Source organism: Pinus tabuliformis, chromosome Q (genome assembly GCF_031772625.1).
Source record: "Pinus tabuliformis cultivar Carrire ecotype Pingquan chromosome Q, CPIR1, whole genome shotgun sequence".
In the NCBI taxonomy this organism is placed as follows: Eukaryota; Viridiplantae; Streptophyta; class Pinopsida; order Pinales; family Pinaceae; genus Pinus; species Pinus tabuliformis.
Window position 1 is genome coordinate 426597127 of NC_142296.1, and position 17201 is coordinate 426614327.

A 17201-nucleotide genomic window follows, 5' to 3' on the forward strand; every position below is an offset into this window, starting at 1 on the left:
CCCTACCGACTGGTTAAAAGAATATAATAACATGGTCTTCAACCTGGTGAAATTATTATGGCTTTCAGTTTAAGATTTACTAAATTATACAATCAAATTCCTAACCTGATTAGACCTCACAATCATGTTTCTATGGTTCATTGTTACAATATTATACCTCCTGCATACAAAAATAGGCTTGGGGAAAAATCTGCTAATTTTCTAGTATCAACCTTACAAAATTTCTTGGAATTTGAAGATCAAAACTTAAGAATGGGGCTTCCTTTGAATTAATCAAATAAAAGTATGGAAATGTCTATGATCTTGCAATTGATGCAAGACATGAATAACATGATTGTTGGAGAAATTAATTGTTCTTGATGTCAAAGGGATTCCAACTGAGGAAGATATTGACATAGGATCAAATAGGACTTTAATATATTTCCAATGAATATTTGCATGCCTCCTAACTCCTCGTTAAAGAGATATTGAATTTTGAAGTCAAAATATACCTATTTTTGGTTTCTATCAAAGTGGACCCTATCTCGCTCAAGTTGGCCCCAACCAATGGACACGCCTATTCAATTTTGTGACTGAACGAGTATATATAGGAGTGACCTCTCCTTCATTTTCTCACCCAACTTGATCAAGGTGCAGACAATAAGAACTGAGACATGTGGAGAAGCAAAGAGGGTTAATATCTTATGAACCTAGTAAGAAGCTAAAGGGTGTATCTATGGTTTTGACCTATGTTTTGGATTAAGGGCTATTGATGGATTTTTGAGCTATCTATTTATATAATATTGGGTCTTTTGGCATAAAACAGAGTCTCCTTGTCAAAGAACAAAATTCGGCCTCTTATTTTGGCCTCACCTCATCCTAATTCGACTTGTAATAAGACCCTAACAAGGACGAAATTCAGTTGTGGAAAGTATGCAATTTCAACTTGTGGAAACTCAAAAATCTTGTCCTGTGAAAAATATGAAATTTCGACCTATGGTAGGATGAATTTTGATCCCTGTTTCAGGCCTAAAATTTGGGCTTCTCTATGGAATGTAATTTGGCCTCCCTTCTTGTGGAAATTCAGTCCTGTAATAGGGCACAAGACTTGGCCCTGAACTCAACCTTCTAGTTCTATATTTCAACCCTTTTTTGGACTGACATGACCCCTATTTTTTTATACAATGTTGTGTTGACTTGAAGGGAGTTTGGGAAAGGCCTTAGTATATTTCAAGACATCCTTGTAAAGCTGTTTTTAAGGCATCCTTGAAGGCACCTTGAAGCAATTTTTGAAGGCATCATTGAAGGCTCCTTGAAGAAGTTTTTGAAGGCATCCTAGAGAAGGTTCTAAAGGCATCTTGGAGCAATCATGTAATCATTTTTAAGAAGCCCTTTTGCAGTACACTTGAATCCATATTAAAGTATACATAGGAGAAGCCTTTATAAGATATCTTTGGAGGAGTTCTTGAAGAATTTATTAAGCAACATAGGAAGTGTATTTGGAAAATACTTTAGAAAGGTTTGAGCCTATGAGGATTGGAGTCCTCATTTTGACCAAGTTGGTGCTTGGATTTGTTGAGAGATTAGAATGCTCATTTTGACTAGGGTGGTGCATGGATTTGCGATTAAGGATTGGAGTCCTCATTCAAGGATGGAGAGTTAAAGAAGTTATAGATTTTATTATACACGTTGGAGCCTGGATTTTAGTGAAAAAGGATTGGAGTTGTCATTGTCTTCATTAATAAAATTAATTTTGTCCTATTTGTTGTGTTCTAGTTTAAATTGTGATAAATATCTTAATTGGAATTATATACCAATTGAAATAAATATTGATTCACCCCCTCTCCCATTATTTTCAACTATTGGAATTAGAGCCAACTTCTTCAAGATCAACGTAACAACTGGAAGAAGGATTTTTGAATCACAATGGCCAGTAAATATGGTAAGGTCCCCTAATTTGATGGAACAAATTTTGCCTTCTGGAAGGTCAAAATGGAGTACTACTTAATGTCTCTTGGAGTCGAAGTTTGGCAATCTATCACAGATGGATACAATATCCCATCTCCTCTTCTAACAGATCCATATGGGAAGAAAGCATATGTGGAAAATGCAAAGGCTTTGAATTCCATAATAATTGGTCACTCAGATTCAGAATTCACCAAAGTTATGGGTATTAAAAAAGATAAAGATATTTGGTACAAGATCATCCATATTTATGAAGGAGATGACAAGGTAAAAAAGGAAAAGCTTCAAACCTATAGAAGGTAGTTTGAAAGTATCAAGATGAATGATGAAGAAGATATTGCTGCTTATTTTCTCTGAGTAGATGAGGTAGTCAACTGTCTCAAAGGCATAGGTGAAGATGTCAAAGAAAATATGATTGTCGAGAAGTACTAAAATATTTGGAGTCTATATCAATGGATATACTTCATCGAATTCTCATAGCATACGAGATGAGGTTGGAAAATTCAACTCATAAGGAAGTTACATCCAAGGCATCAAAGACATCAAGAAAGGGTAATATTTGTGATAGCAATAACGATGATTCTATTATTGAAATGGCACAATTTGTTAATAATATGAAGAAAGGAGACAAACTCAAATGTAAGTTACCTCTCGTTTTCTTTAGATGTGGTAAAATAGGACATTATGCAACAAAGTTACCTGTTAAGGATGACAGTGATGATGAAGATGAACCTTCAAGAGGAAACAATCAAGAAAAATAATTTCTTTTTAAACAAGACAATGATGATTTTGATGAAAAAGAAGAATATGGTGGAAGCAATAAAGTATTGTTCATGGATTTCAAAAATGAAACATATAACCCCAAAAAAGAAGAAAGTCCAGAAGAAGTAGAAGGAAATGTGGAAGAACTATTGATTAATACTGTAGATGAAAATTAGAGACTTAGGAAAAACAATGGAAATTTATATCAAGAAATCATCTCTCTCAAAATTGAGAAGGAAGAAGCTAAAATAATAGAAGAAGTGTTGAACAATAAGATGAAGGAAAAGGAAGGAACCTACGAAAAACTGGAAGCTGAAGTTGTATATTTAAAAGGAGAGTTGTATAAATCCAACAAGAATTTAAAGAGTTCCCATACCTTGGATGTCATTCTGAGCTCCCAAAGGGCACTACATAACAAATCTTGACTTGGCTATATAGACAAATCTTCTATTTCAAAGGAAGAAACCAATGATCATCATGAAGAAAATCCTATAATTTTTTGTTAGGATCCAACCCTAACCCCTTTATTTATATAATAGGCTCAAGTCATAGTTATAGTTAGTTAAAGAGTCAATAAAGGTCGTATTAATAATTGTAAGTGGTTGACCCACATTTAAGAAAGGGACCACATTTAGTTGCAAACAGGCCATGGTATTAAGAGAACCATGGTACTGACCCATGGTATTATATGTATGAATCCTATGTAAAGGATAGAGACTCCCCATTGAGAAGCATCATGTTTTATTCTGTAATCGAGCTCTGCTCTGCTGGAGGTTGCCCCCTTGAAGAGGCAAGTGAACATTGCTTTCATCTCTGAATAATGAAATACTTGTTGTTTCTCTCATTTTGTTATGTGTTCTGTGTTGTATTTCTTCACATATTTGGTATTCTAGAATCTTCTTGCAGGTCAAGAACATAACAATTTTGCTGATTTCCTTAAAGGACATTATAATTCTAACCCTGCAAGAAAAAAAGTTCATCCAAGGAATGAAGTAGTCCCTTCCAGAAAGGAATATCTCATCAAGTCAAGCTTATCCTAACATTTATCAAACTCTTTTTTTGGTCATTATTTATTTTGCAAAAAAATTGGTCATGAAGCAAGACACTGCAAGATGTCAAGGTCTAATTACCAAAATAAGACTATTGATGTTAAGAAAAAAGACCAAATCAGGACTTATAACTCCTTTTCTCCTCTTTCAAAGTATAGTATAAAATATTACAAATGTAATAATCCAAGCCATATAGCACAAAAATATCCTCTAGAGCTAAGATAAAAAGTTTGGAGAAAGAAAATTGGAGAATCTACCTCTGAGAATTGAAGTATAACTTTGTGTTCTTAGAAAAAGGAAAATAAATGGTTTGTAGATAGTTGATGTTTTAGTCACATGAAAAGTGATGGATGTTTTAGTCACATGAAAAGTGACCAGAAAAAAATCATCTTTATAAGCACAAAAAAGGATGGAAATGTGACCTTTGGAGACAATGAATATGTTAAAGTTGTTGGGAAAGGCATAGTGAGACTCATCAATGGCAAGGGGAAATAAAAAATGACTCTATACGTTTAGGGGCTCAAGCATAATCTTCTGAGTGTCAGCCAAATATGCGACCAGGGACACGATATCATATTCCATTCCAAGGACTGTGAGATAAGGAGATCATCTTTAGGAAAAATGGTAGGAAGAGGAGTAAGAAAAACAAATAATGTATACATTCTTAGTGAAATTCAAGAAGAGAGATGTTACATGATTCAAGCAAATGAAAGATGATTGTGACACAAGTATTTGGGACACCTAAGCTTTGACAACTTGGTGAATATTAGAAAAACTCAAGCAATAAGAGATATCCCCAAAATATTAAAGCAAACAAATACTATTTGTGTAGCATGTCAACATGGAAAGAAAACCATAACTAACTTCAAATCAAAGGAATGTTCAACATCAAATCCTCTTGAAATCATTCATGTAGATATGTGTGGTGCAACAAGAACTCCAACTCTACAAGGAGAAAGGTAATTTATTTTATTTATAGATGAATAAAATACAATTATGTGGGTATTTTTCATAATATATAAGTAAAAAAGAACTATATTATTTTAACAATTGAAAATGAAAGTGAGTTTAAGATAAAATGTTCAAGAACGATTAGAGGCGAAAAATATGGAATCAAGAGGGAACTTTCTGTTGCTAGGAATGGAGTAGTAGAAAAAAATAATAGATTTGTACAATATACTACAAGAAAAATGTTGTTGGAAGTTGACTTGTAGGTTAAATTCTTGAGGGGGCCGGTTGGGGAAACAATCTATATCATGATAGAGAAAATCTCTGAGTAAACAATGATAAAAATCCATATGAGCTATGAAAAGGAAGGTTTTCTTATGTTCAAAACTTCATAATATTTGGAAGAAAATGGTTTAGGAATATTAATGACGATTCACTAGGAAAAATTGATTCACGTGTTGATGAAGGATTTTTCCTTGGATACTCATTAAGAAGTAATACCTACAAATACTACAACAATTGTTTGCATAAGATAGTTGAAAGCATTGATGTAAATAATGAAGATGCTATTCTTGAAAAATAAGTTGTTCAAACCAATGAAGAAGACCTTATTCTTGCGGATCCAAAGGGAGGTGTTGCAAAAGAAGAGGAGTTGGAAAATCAGAAGGATGAACCATCTCAAACATCATCAAAGTGAAAATTTGTACAAAAGAATTATCCACAAGACAAAATTATTAGATATGAGGATGGAGTAATACAAAATTGAAGAAAGATAACAAACACACCAAAAAGAAGTGATATTGTCTTACTATCCCTAGTTGAACCAATAGATTTCACCCAATAAAGTAAGGATCCACATTAGATAAAGGCAACAGAAGAATTGATGAAGCAAATTAAAAAGAACGGAACAGGAGAAATAATACCTCGTCTAAAAGATAATAATGCGATAGGAACCAAGTGGGTGTATAAGAACAAAATGAATGAAGATGGACAAGTCATTAGAAATAAGGCAATATTGGTGTGCAAGGGATACACTCAAATTGAAGGCATTGACTTTGAAGATACTTTCGCTTCTGTTGCCAGATTAGAGGCTATACAAATTTTTTTAGCATTTTCTTGTTCTAAAGGCTTCAAATTTTATTACATGAATGTGAAGTCAAGCTTTCTAAATGGAGATATGAAAGAAGAAGTTTACATGGAACAACTAGAAGGGTTTGACTTGTGAGAAAATGAAGACTTCGTTTACAAATTAAATAAAGCCTTTTATGGATTAAAACAACCTCCAATAGCTTGGTATGCTAGACTGGATCAATGTCTCAACAACAGGGATTCGAAAAAGGGAGTTGCACGAAGACATATTTACATGAATATGGACAAAGACAATCTTTTGATCACATTGATATACATGGATGATCTATTTTTTGACAACAACAATGATGAGATGATTCAAAAATTTTCCCAAGAAATGTTAATTATTTGAGAGTTGTCTTTATTTCTTGGACTTCAAGTAACTCAAACTGATGTTGGAATGTTCATAACATAAACAAAGTACGTTAAGGAGATGCTTAATCAATTTGGGATGGAGGAATGTGCTGTTGTAAGCACACTTATGATTACATGTTTTATGTTGAGTAAGGACAATGAATCCCCTAAAGTAGATGCAACTCTCTACATATCAATAGTTGGAGGGATTTTATATATGAAAAATTCATGACTAGACATCATTCAAGCTGTAGGAATGGTGGCAAGATTCTAGTGAACCCCTAAGGAATCATGCATGCAAGCAGTGAATATTCATATATCTAAATGGGACTCTTGATTTTGGACTATGGTACCCTAAGAGCACAAATATTACCTTGACAACATATACTGATGCAAAATGGGCAAAAAGCATTGAAGATCGAAAGAGCACTAGTGGGAATGCATTGCTTTTAGGAGATTGTCCTGTATCTTGACTAAGAAAGAAACAATCATATATCTCTCTCTCCACGCTAAAGCCAAGTATATAACAACAACAAATTGTTGTACATAAATCCTATGGATGAAGGAAGCATTGAAGGATGTTAAAATAGAAACAAATTAGCCTATCACCATCTACTACGACAATACTAGTGCCATTAGTCTCTTAAAAAATCTAGTCACGCATTCAAAGACAAAACATATTCCAATCAAATATCACTTTCTTCAAGAATAAGTTGCAGAGAAAAACATCAAAATGGATTATGTGAACACTAAGGAACACATTGCAGATATATTCACAAAACTCCAACCTCAAGAGGCATTTGGATATCTTTGTCAAAAAATGGGGGTCATATTTGTTGCATCCCATTAGAGCATCCCTTTGCTATTGATGTCAAAGGGGATGAACATGAAGATAAAGGGAGTAGAAGTAGCATGATAATAGGGGGAGTAGCAGAATGACATGGGGAGTAGCACGATGAGGAATGTTTCCATCAATAACAAAGGGGGATATTGTTGGAGAAATTAATTGTTCTTGATGTAAATAGGATTCCAGTTGAGGAATATATTAACATAGTCTTAAATAGGACTTTAAGCCCTTTCCAACGAGTATTTACATGCCTCCTAACTCCTCCTCGTAGAATAGAAGTTGATTTTTTAGGTAGAAATATACCCTTTTCTGGCCTTTGTCCAAGTCGACCCTATCCTGCTCAAGTCAACCCCCTCCAATAGACGTGATGGTTCAATTTTGTGTCTGAATGAGTATAAATAGGAGTAACCTTTCCTTCATTTTCTCACCCAACTCGACTAAGGAGAAGACAAGAAGAACTTGAATCTGTGAAGAATTAAAGAGGTTTCATATCTCATGAACCTAGTAGCAAGCTGATGGGTGTTTCTATGGTTTTGATATCTGTTTTGGATGAAGGGCTATTGGTGGATTTATGAGCTATCTATTGATATAATCTTGGGTATTTTGACATAAAACATAGTATCCTTGTTAAAGAATAGAATGCAACCTCTTATTTTGGCCTAAACTCATCATAATTCGACTTGTAATAAAACCCTAACAAGGTTGAATTTTGACTATGGAAAGTTTACAATTTTTACCTGTGGAAAGTCTGCAATCTCGACATATGGAAAATATGCAATTTCAACTGGTGGTAGAAAAAATTTCGGTCCCTGTTTTAGGCCTAGAATTCAACCTTCTTTGTAGACTGTATTTCAGCCTTCCTTCCTGTGGAACTTTGGTCCTATAATAGGGCATGGGATTCGGCCCTGAACTCAGCGGTGTAGGTCCATATTTCGGTCCTTTTGTGGAGAGACCTAACCCCTATTTTTTTGGAGACATTTTTATGTTGACTTGAAGGGAGTTTGGGATAGACCTTGGGAGATTTGAAGACATCCTTGTAAAGAAGTTTTGAAGGCATCCTTGAAGGCACCTTGAGGCAATTTTTAAAGGAATCCTAGAGTAGGTTTTGAAGGCATCTTAGAGTAGCCCTATAATATTTTTGACGCAACCATTTTTGAGTACACTTAAAGCCATATTGAAGAAGACTTGTAGCCACCTCGGAGCAACCTTTAGAAGATATCTTTGGAGGATATCTTGAAGAATTTATTAAGAAACATAGGAAGTGTATTTGGAATAGGATTTGGAAAGGTTGGAGCCTAGGAGGACTGGAGTCCTCATTTTGACCTAGTTGGTGCTTGAATTTGTTGAGAGGATTGAAATCCTGATTTTGAACAGGTTGGTGCCTGGATTTGTGTTTGAGGATTCGAGTACTCATTCAAGATTGGATCCTTGAAGAAGTCAGAGATTCTATTGTATAGGTTGGAGCCTAAATTTTTGTGAAAGAGCATTAGAGTCCTCCCTATTGTCATCAGTAAAATTAATTTTTGTTCTATTTCTTTTGTTTTGGTTTAACTTGTGATAAAAATGTTAACTGACATAATATAACAATTGAAAAAAATACATATTCAATCCTTGTCTCAGTATTTCCAACAATGATATCATTTGAAATGAAAGTCTGTCATTTGCCAATTAACTTTGCTCTACCTTCATATTCTCAATAAATTCCCATGACATCCCCAACTAGTACTTTCCTTGTAAATAGCCCATGGTGTAAATTATGTGAGGATTATCACAATGAAAAAACATGTGAAGTTATGAAAGTGAGCAAACATAGTATATTTGGAAAGAAACCTATAACTCTACTGGACAATGTTTCTGTAAATAGCCTAAATTGGTTAGAAGAAGATGTTCACATTATAAATACTCATGGATAAAACTATAGTAAAAAATTTTCAAATAATTCTTACAAGCGTAATTCCACTTCCAAGCAGTCCCCCCTTGAAAACCCTACTAAGGATAGAGTTAACACTAATCCAAAATCAACTTCAACCCCTTCCAAGTTTACTGGAAAATATATGATAATTGAGGGTTTAGCTAGAATAAAATCAAATGCTACGTAATTATACTTAGCTAAAAATCGTGGTAGATTATGAATCTCAAATTTTTCCTTGAAAAATAACCTAAACACCCAAATTCCTCTGAAAGAAAAGATGAATCAAAACCCTTTGCCAATGAAGTGGTTAGAATTATAACTAAGTATAAAAAACTTAAGAATCCACCCTTTTATGTTTATATGACTTTTTTTAATGGTGAACCACACTCGATGGTTCGAAATGCGTCGACAAAACTCTGATGATGTGATTTTTACCGAAAGTTTTCTTACTTTTCATGATATGGATCACAAAATCCTAAATTAAATTATATTCAAAAAGTGCTCATTGATGTCTAATTGATGGGGGATCAACCCCAACGTTATGTCAAAGACTATAATGGAAGAATTAGGGGTTTCTTGTGCCAAAAAAGTGTCTAGGAATATGTTGTCCTTTAACAAACAAAAGTAACCAACCATTGTGGAGGTTAGATGTTACTTTGGTTATGTCTTCTCATCTCGAAATCAATACCACTTGCAATATAGAAATTATTGATATGGATTTTAGCAATTATTCTATCATCCTAGGTAGAGATTCATAATCTATAATTAGGGGATATTACTCAATGGATGGTACTCATATCATTATTCCTAGAGGCCCTAAAAATATCATCATCTACAGGGAAGAAAGAATAGTTCCTTACATTGAAAATATTCCTCAACCTTCAGTTAAAAATGTAGAAGATTATCTAGGAATTTATTCCATTTTCAATGAAGAGGAAGTTGAAAGCCAAAATAATTCTTCTGCTCCTTTAGATTCTCATAAGGTTTAACAAATTTTTTTTGATGGGGCATCATCCCAAGAAGGAAATGGTGCTGTGATTATTTTTTAAAAACCATTTAGGTAAGATGCATCCATTTTCTTATAGATTAATTTTTTCATGTACTAACAATATAACAGAGTTTGAAGCTCTGCTGCTTGGTTTAAACAATGCTCTTAAGCTTGGTTACTGAAATCTAACCATTTTCAGATATTCAGAACTAATTATGAATTGATTAAAAAGGTTTACACACCTTCAAATAAGCTTATGAGATGTTATACTAGTTTAGCTTCAAACATCATTTTGAAATTTGATAGTTTTAATATTACTCATATTAACCAAAGCATGAATACTATTGCAGATGACCTAGCCACGTATGAAGCAAGGCTTGGAAGATTTGACATGTCTAATAAACCTGATTGTCCTGTAGTATCCTTGTATAAGCCACACTTGCCCGATAATGAAGAGTCTTGGCAAATTTTTGAAGATGATAAGTCTCTTCATGATTTTCTTGTTAATGAAATTCAAGAATCCTCCTAGATTATTAATTTGGGGCAAACAAATACCCCAAGGGTCTTGTTCCTTCATAATATACCTTCTCACCCAGTGATACAACAAAGATTGAAACCCAAAATAAAAATTTCAGCAAAACAATTGATGGAATTGTTAAAGTTAATGTCAGAACTAAAGAAGAACCTAAGATGTTATATGTTTCATAAATTTGTTTTGCTGAAGAATTTGATTTTTTTTAAGTATCTTCCGTGAATTTTCAGATATATTTGCTTGGTTTTATACTGATTTTAAAGGATTCAATTCTTCTATTATAATTCACGTAATACCTATATATAAAGAATGTTTACCTGTAAGACAAAAGCAAAGATCGATGAACCCTTCCCTTGAGGAAACCATAAGACTTGAATTAGATAAGATGCTTTCTTCACATATCATTTTTCCAATAAAATACTCTGAGTGGGTAGCTAATCTAGTTCATGTTAGGAAAATACTAGTAAAATTTGTTTGTGTGTTGATTTTTTGTTCCCTTAATAAATCCAGTGTACATGATAACTTTCCACTCCCTAACATGGAGTCAACTTTACAACACGTAGTTGGTTCTAATATGATGTCTCTCTTAGATGGATTCTCCCGCTATAATCAAATTTATTTTAAGAAAAATGATAGACATAAGTCTACTTTTACTACTAAATGGGGAAATTTTGCTTTTAATCAAATTCCTTTTGGTCTTATTAATGTTGGGGATACCTTTCAATGGGCCTTGAATATAGCATTTGATGATCTAATTGAAGTCATTATCCAAGTATACTCAAATGATCTTACTGTATATTTGAAACAAAAAAGTGATGATTTTGTTAACTTGAGAAAATTATTTATATGCTGTTGAAAATATGGGGTATCTTTAAATCTTGAAAAATCCATCTTTGGAGTTAAATCTGGAAAGTTACTTGGACATATAGTCTCCAATTATGGAATCAATATAAATCCTTGAAGAGTATAAGCCATCTATCTCCTCCTAAATCTAAAAAAGATATCCAATCTTTCATGGGAAATATTAATTTTGTAAGGAGGTTTTTACTTGATTTCGCAAGGATTGTCAAACCTATTCATCATATGATGAAAATGATCAACTATTTTATTGGAATTCATCAGCTCAAAAATATTTTCAACAAATTAGGATTCCATTTCATGAGCCCCTATTTTGGACACCCCATACTTTACCAAAGACTTCATTATTTACACCAATGCTATTGAAGAAGCAATCCATGCTATTTTAATGCAAAAAAATCATGAGGGCTTGAACAACTCGTAGCATTCATGAGTTAGATTCTTTCTGACGAAATTATGAAGTATTCATTGATAGAAAAACATGCTTATTCTTTTGTAAAAGCTATAGAGAAATTTAAGTATTTAATTATTGGTAAACACAAAGAAGTCCTAACTCCTTTACCAACTATTAAATTCTTATTATCTTAGAACCTTATGTTTGGAAAATTAGTACATTGGTTGACAAAAAATTAAGAACATGATTTAACAATATCTACTACACACATAATTAAAGGGCGAGATCTATCTTTACATTTGGTATAGAGTCTAGGAAATAATGAAGAGGTTGAGTGACTAAATGAATTTTTTTTCCGAATTATTCTATATTGACGACAAATAATCTGAGTTGCATCAACACCCTTTCTATCATGATATTATTTTTTATTTAATTCATGAAAAATATCTTGAGAAATTAGACAAGATACAAAGGAGAAGATTAAGATTAAATGCTTCAAAATATGTTTTCATAGGAAATATCTTGTTCAGAAAATATCTTAAAGATATATTGTTGAGATGTCTAGACGATAAATCTAAAATTCAAATTTTGAAATCAATGCATGGTTCATCTCAACAATATGATCATGTAGGTGGTCATTTTCTTGCAAAAGCCACATCTTACAAGATTATAAGGATCAAATATTTATGGCCTCATATCTTTCACGATACTTTTAAATTTGTGAAATCTTGTGATGAATGCCAACATACAATAGGAAGACTAGAATCTTTAGCTATGCCTTTGTAACCTATTATCTCTACTTGTCATTTTGTTAAGTGGGGATTATATTTTATTGGACCTATAAATATACCATCCTCAAGCAGACATATTTTCATCCTCACTACAACATATTACTTTACAAAGTGCTATGAAGTAGTTACCCTTAAAAGGGAAACAAGGATCAAGTTATTAAATTCTTTGAAGAAAATTTGCTCCCTCAATTTGGAACACCAGTTCACATTGTCTCATATAACGAAGTTGCATTTATTTCCAATGATTTTCCTCTTTTCTACAACAAATTTGGTATTAAGTACTCATTTTCCTCATCTTATTATTGTCAAGGAAATGGACTTGTAGATTCCACAAATAAATATTTAATTAAAATCCTTAAGAAAATCATAAACACTAATCTAAGACAATGGCATGTTTTTCGGCATGTTTTTCTTCCATATGTCCTATGGGAAGATAGAACCATGACAGATGTCAATATTGGTGTTGCCCCTTTTCAACTAGTAAATGGCCAGGAAGCCATTATGCCCATTGAATTATGGTTAACTTATTTTCGTTTAAAATTTCAAACTGAAGAATTTAAAAAAATTAATCTGATTAACATATATCATGCTTTACTGGCCTTTTACGAACAAAGGACTTCAACTTTAATCGAATTGGGAAGAGGCAAGATATGCCCGAAATGTATCTTGATAAGAAAACTAAAGTTACTACTTTTCAAGTTCGTTAGAAAGTATTATTTCAAGATTTTGGGATTTTGCACACACAGATTAAGGGAAGCCAACAAACTTTCAGAAGCTATGGATTGGTCCTTATGAAATGACAACATAATGGGAAATAATTCATACTTACTAAAGTATGATGACGATAGGATTTTTTCATATCCTACTAATGGAGCTCATATCAAACATTATGTTAATCCCGCTTTAGGATCAATTCAACCTTGATCATTCCTTTATTCTTGTTTCTTTGTTTTATTTTAATTTTAATTTTATTGTTGCTTGCTTTTATTTTCCTTACTTAACTGTTGGGTCCTTTGTTTGAAAATCAATTTTTTATTAGTTGACCACATTTTTCTTAGAAATGACTATTGGAAAGTTGTGGAGGAGACAACTAGAGCAGAGGAATGAACTCGACAAAGACCAACAATTACAGAAGGATGGACGGAGGATTCCAGACTCAAGCAAGAAACAATCGAGAAACAAATAACTGAGCAAAGAAGAGAGCTAGCAACATAGGAAGCAAGAAATAAATGAGCAACAGAGGCAATTGAAAGGGAAAGGGGTGGATTATCCAAGAGAGAAGTGTCAGTTCAAGCAAGCGAGAGACTTAAGAAGGGCTAGGAGAATTTTGAGGAATAGGTTAGATGGTGGGATACAAGAATGCTGTTGTGGAGCCATTTGAGCCCACTCTATATCTGGTTGCCTTGATTATATATTGTTCAAATTATCTTTCGGATACATCGCATAAGGATTCTTTTCCATCGACGTTTCGAACCAGAAACGGTGGTTCATCTTCAGGATGTGAGAGAATGTTGAAACACTGGTCTTATTTTTCACTTATATATATGGAGATGCTTAGCCGACAGATGTAATTGATTTAATTATTCTTTTTCCCTTAGCTTTATGGTTAATTATATTCGTTTTAATTATCTAATTATCTTTTTTTTTTAATTAATTTAATTTATTTTTAATTAATTATCTCTATTATAATTATTCTAATTATAATTCGTTTTAATTATTTATTTTAGTTAATCTAATATTTATATGATTTTCTAATTATCTAGTTATATAATTTTGATTATTTTTATTTTAATTAATTATTTTTATTTTAATTATTATAATTAAGATTCTTTTAATTATTAATTTCTATGTCAATTGTTGTAATTATATTTAATTACTGATAATTAGTTTTAATTATTTATTTATTTTAATTAACCTTGTATTTATATGATTTTTAAATTCTATTTATATATTTATTTTTGTTTATTTTAATTATTTATTTATTTTAATTATTATGTTTATAACTATTGTTTTAATTATTTATTTATTTTAATTAATCTTATATTTATATGATTTTTAAATTATATTTATATATTTATTTTTATTTATTTTAATTATTATATTTATAACTATTTTAATTATTAATTTTAATTGTTGTAATTATATTGATTATATAATTGTTTTTTAAATTTTTATATATTTTAATTATTTGTTTATCTTAATTAATTATTAATTATTATAATAATTAATTAATTATTAATTAATTATTTTAATTATTTAATTTTAATTATTTATTTATTTTAATTATTATGTTTATAATTATTGTTTTAATTAATTATTTATTTTAATTAATCTTATATTTATATGATTTTTAAATTATATTTGTATATTTATTTATTTATTTCTTTTGTTTGTTTATTTTAATTATTTATTTATTTTAATTATTATGTTTATAATTATTTTAATTATTAATTTTAATTGTTGTAATTATATTGGTTATATAATTGTTTTTAAATTTTTATATATTTTAATTACCACTTGATGGGGCCAGCCCACGTGGTCCCGCCACTCCAAAGCGGACATGTAACACTCTTATGAACCGGACAGTATTACAGTTGATTTGGTAATAAATTCGGATTGATTTACAATCACCTTGGGTTACGGCATGTACTGTGGTGGTCTATCGGGCGGACAACTGTCCCTCCTCGAGATCCTGGAAAGTTACTCGGCTTGGGTTTTACCCTGTTCGCGCCCTTTGGGTTGTCATTGTTACCTAGTTGTTTAGCTCTGCAGTCTCTGGCGATTTTCTTTGTGACTGTTGTGATGTCTGCGGTGAAAACAAAATGTGAACCCTGCCTACTCGGTTGATGGATGTTATATCTGGGGCTTTGAGACTAATGTAATGCTATATCGGTGTGGTGTTAATGGAAGGAATGATTATAGGGACTTTTGAGAAACTTGTTTATGATTCTTTTTGGCCTTCTAAATTTTTTTAATATGCTTGCATCTGTATGATATTTCTCCTTTATATATGTTGATTGGATCCAAACTACTATACTTATGAGTTTTTGTCATTGTTAGTTCCTTGAGGTTTATTCTAAAACCTGATTCTAGTCCCTCAACTAACCAAGGTCACAACATGCCTCGTGTGAGATGCCTTATTCGTCTAGGATAAGGTGAAAATGCCGATGTGGTGCTAGACTACAACTGAGCCTTTGTTGGCCCCTGTGCCTGAACCTTAGGTCTCAACCCATCTATTATTTTTCCGCCAACATTACCTTTTTATAAAATGTTGTCATTGTATTTTATATGATCCTTTTGAGAGTTTTATTTGAAATATCAGATATACATATTTTTAAGATATTTATTCATAATAGAATGCAATTGGCTTGGCTATAATTCACACAAAGATGAGGACACATTAGAGAAATTTTGACCTAAAATAGGCCTCAAAACAAAAATTTACAACCAAAATCAACTTTATAAGAACCAATAGGATTCAAGATGACGATGTCAACCATGGGGATGATTCACCATTTTTGGAGTAAAAAAGTAAACAGATTAAAAAAATAAAAAAATAAAAAAACTACTTTTTCAACTTATCTCCCTACGGTTTTACTCAAATTTTGAGCAATAACACTTGTTGGATGAAAAATTTAATTCCTCATCCAAGGAGTGCCCATGTTGCATACATTTGATAGACCCTTATAGACGAAAAATGAGAAATACATGAAAAACACGATTGCAATCACATTTTTCATGTATTTCTCATTTTCATGTAGCAGGGTCCATCAAAAGTATGCAACATAGATACTCCTTGGATGGAGAATTAAATTCCACATCGAAAGAGTGCTCCCCCTCTAAATTTGAGTAAATCCGGAGGGAGATAAGTTGAAAATATGAGTTGAAAAAATAGTTTTTTTTTCCCTCTAAAATTTGATGATGTAATGTAATCTTATTTTATTATTCCCATTATTATTTTATAATATTCCTTAGGAGACCCATTTTAGACCTCAAAATTTCTCTAATGAATAATTTTATAACTAATTATCCATTATCTTAATGACTTTTAGACATGGTATTGACCTATTTTATTCTAAAAAGGTGTAAAATTGATGACTCCTATATTGATTTTGGAAAAATTTGCCCCTAAATACTTTTGTTTTATGAAGATTTCAAATGAATAGGTGAGTGAATATTTCTTCTCTCTGTGAGAGGGGTTTTCAGTTTGGTTCTATACATTCTGTCTTCAATTATGTGAAACCATAAATCCTAAGTTCAACATAGTCACCTGTATTCCCCCGTGGAGCCACTAGTTGTTGATACCAATTTCATTAAAATATAATTTTGTATTAAGCTACAAAATTACCTATTCGTCATTGCTTTTTCATGTTTTAAATGACCCTAATTTTTTCTCTTTTGACCTATTCCATGACCAAAGGAGGGAGGACACCATATAAGAAAACTTGATATTTCATCAATGCATGTTATGTGAGATATGCCCTATGTTAGAAATATTTGATGTGGATGTGAATGGTGGATGATGCTAACATGTTTATTATATTTTTCAACTTATATATATTGATACATTCAAGCCAAATGCATGAATACAAATGGCATAAAAATACATTTCTGAAAAGAATTTGCAAAGGTTTAAAGGAAGAGAGGTGTGTTTTTTCCATACACTCTGGTTATAAAAGATGAGGGATATATGT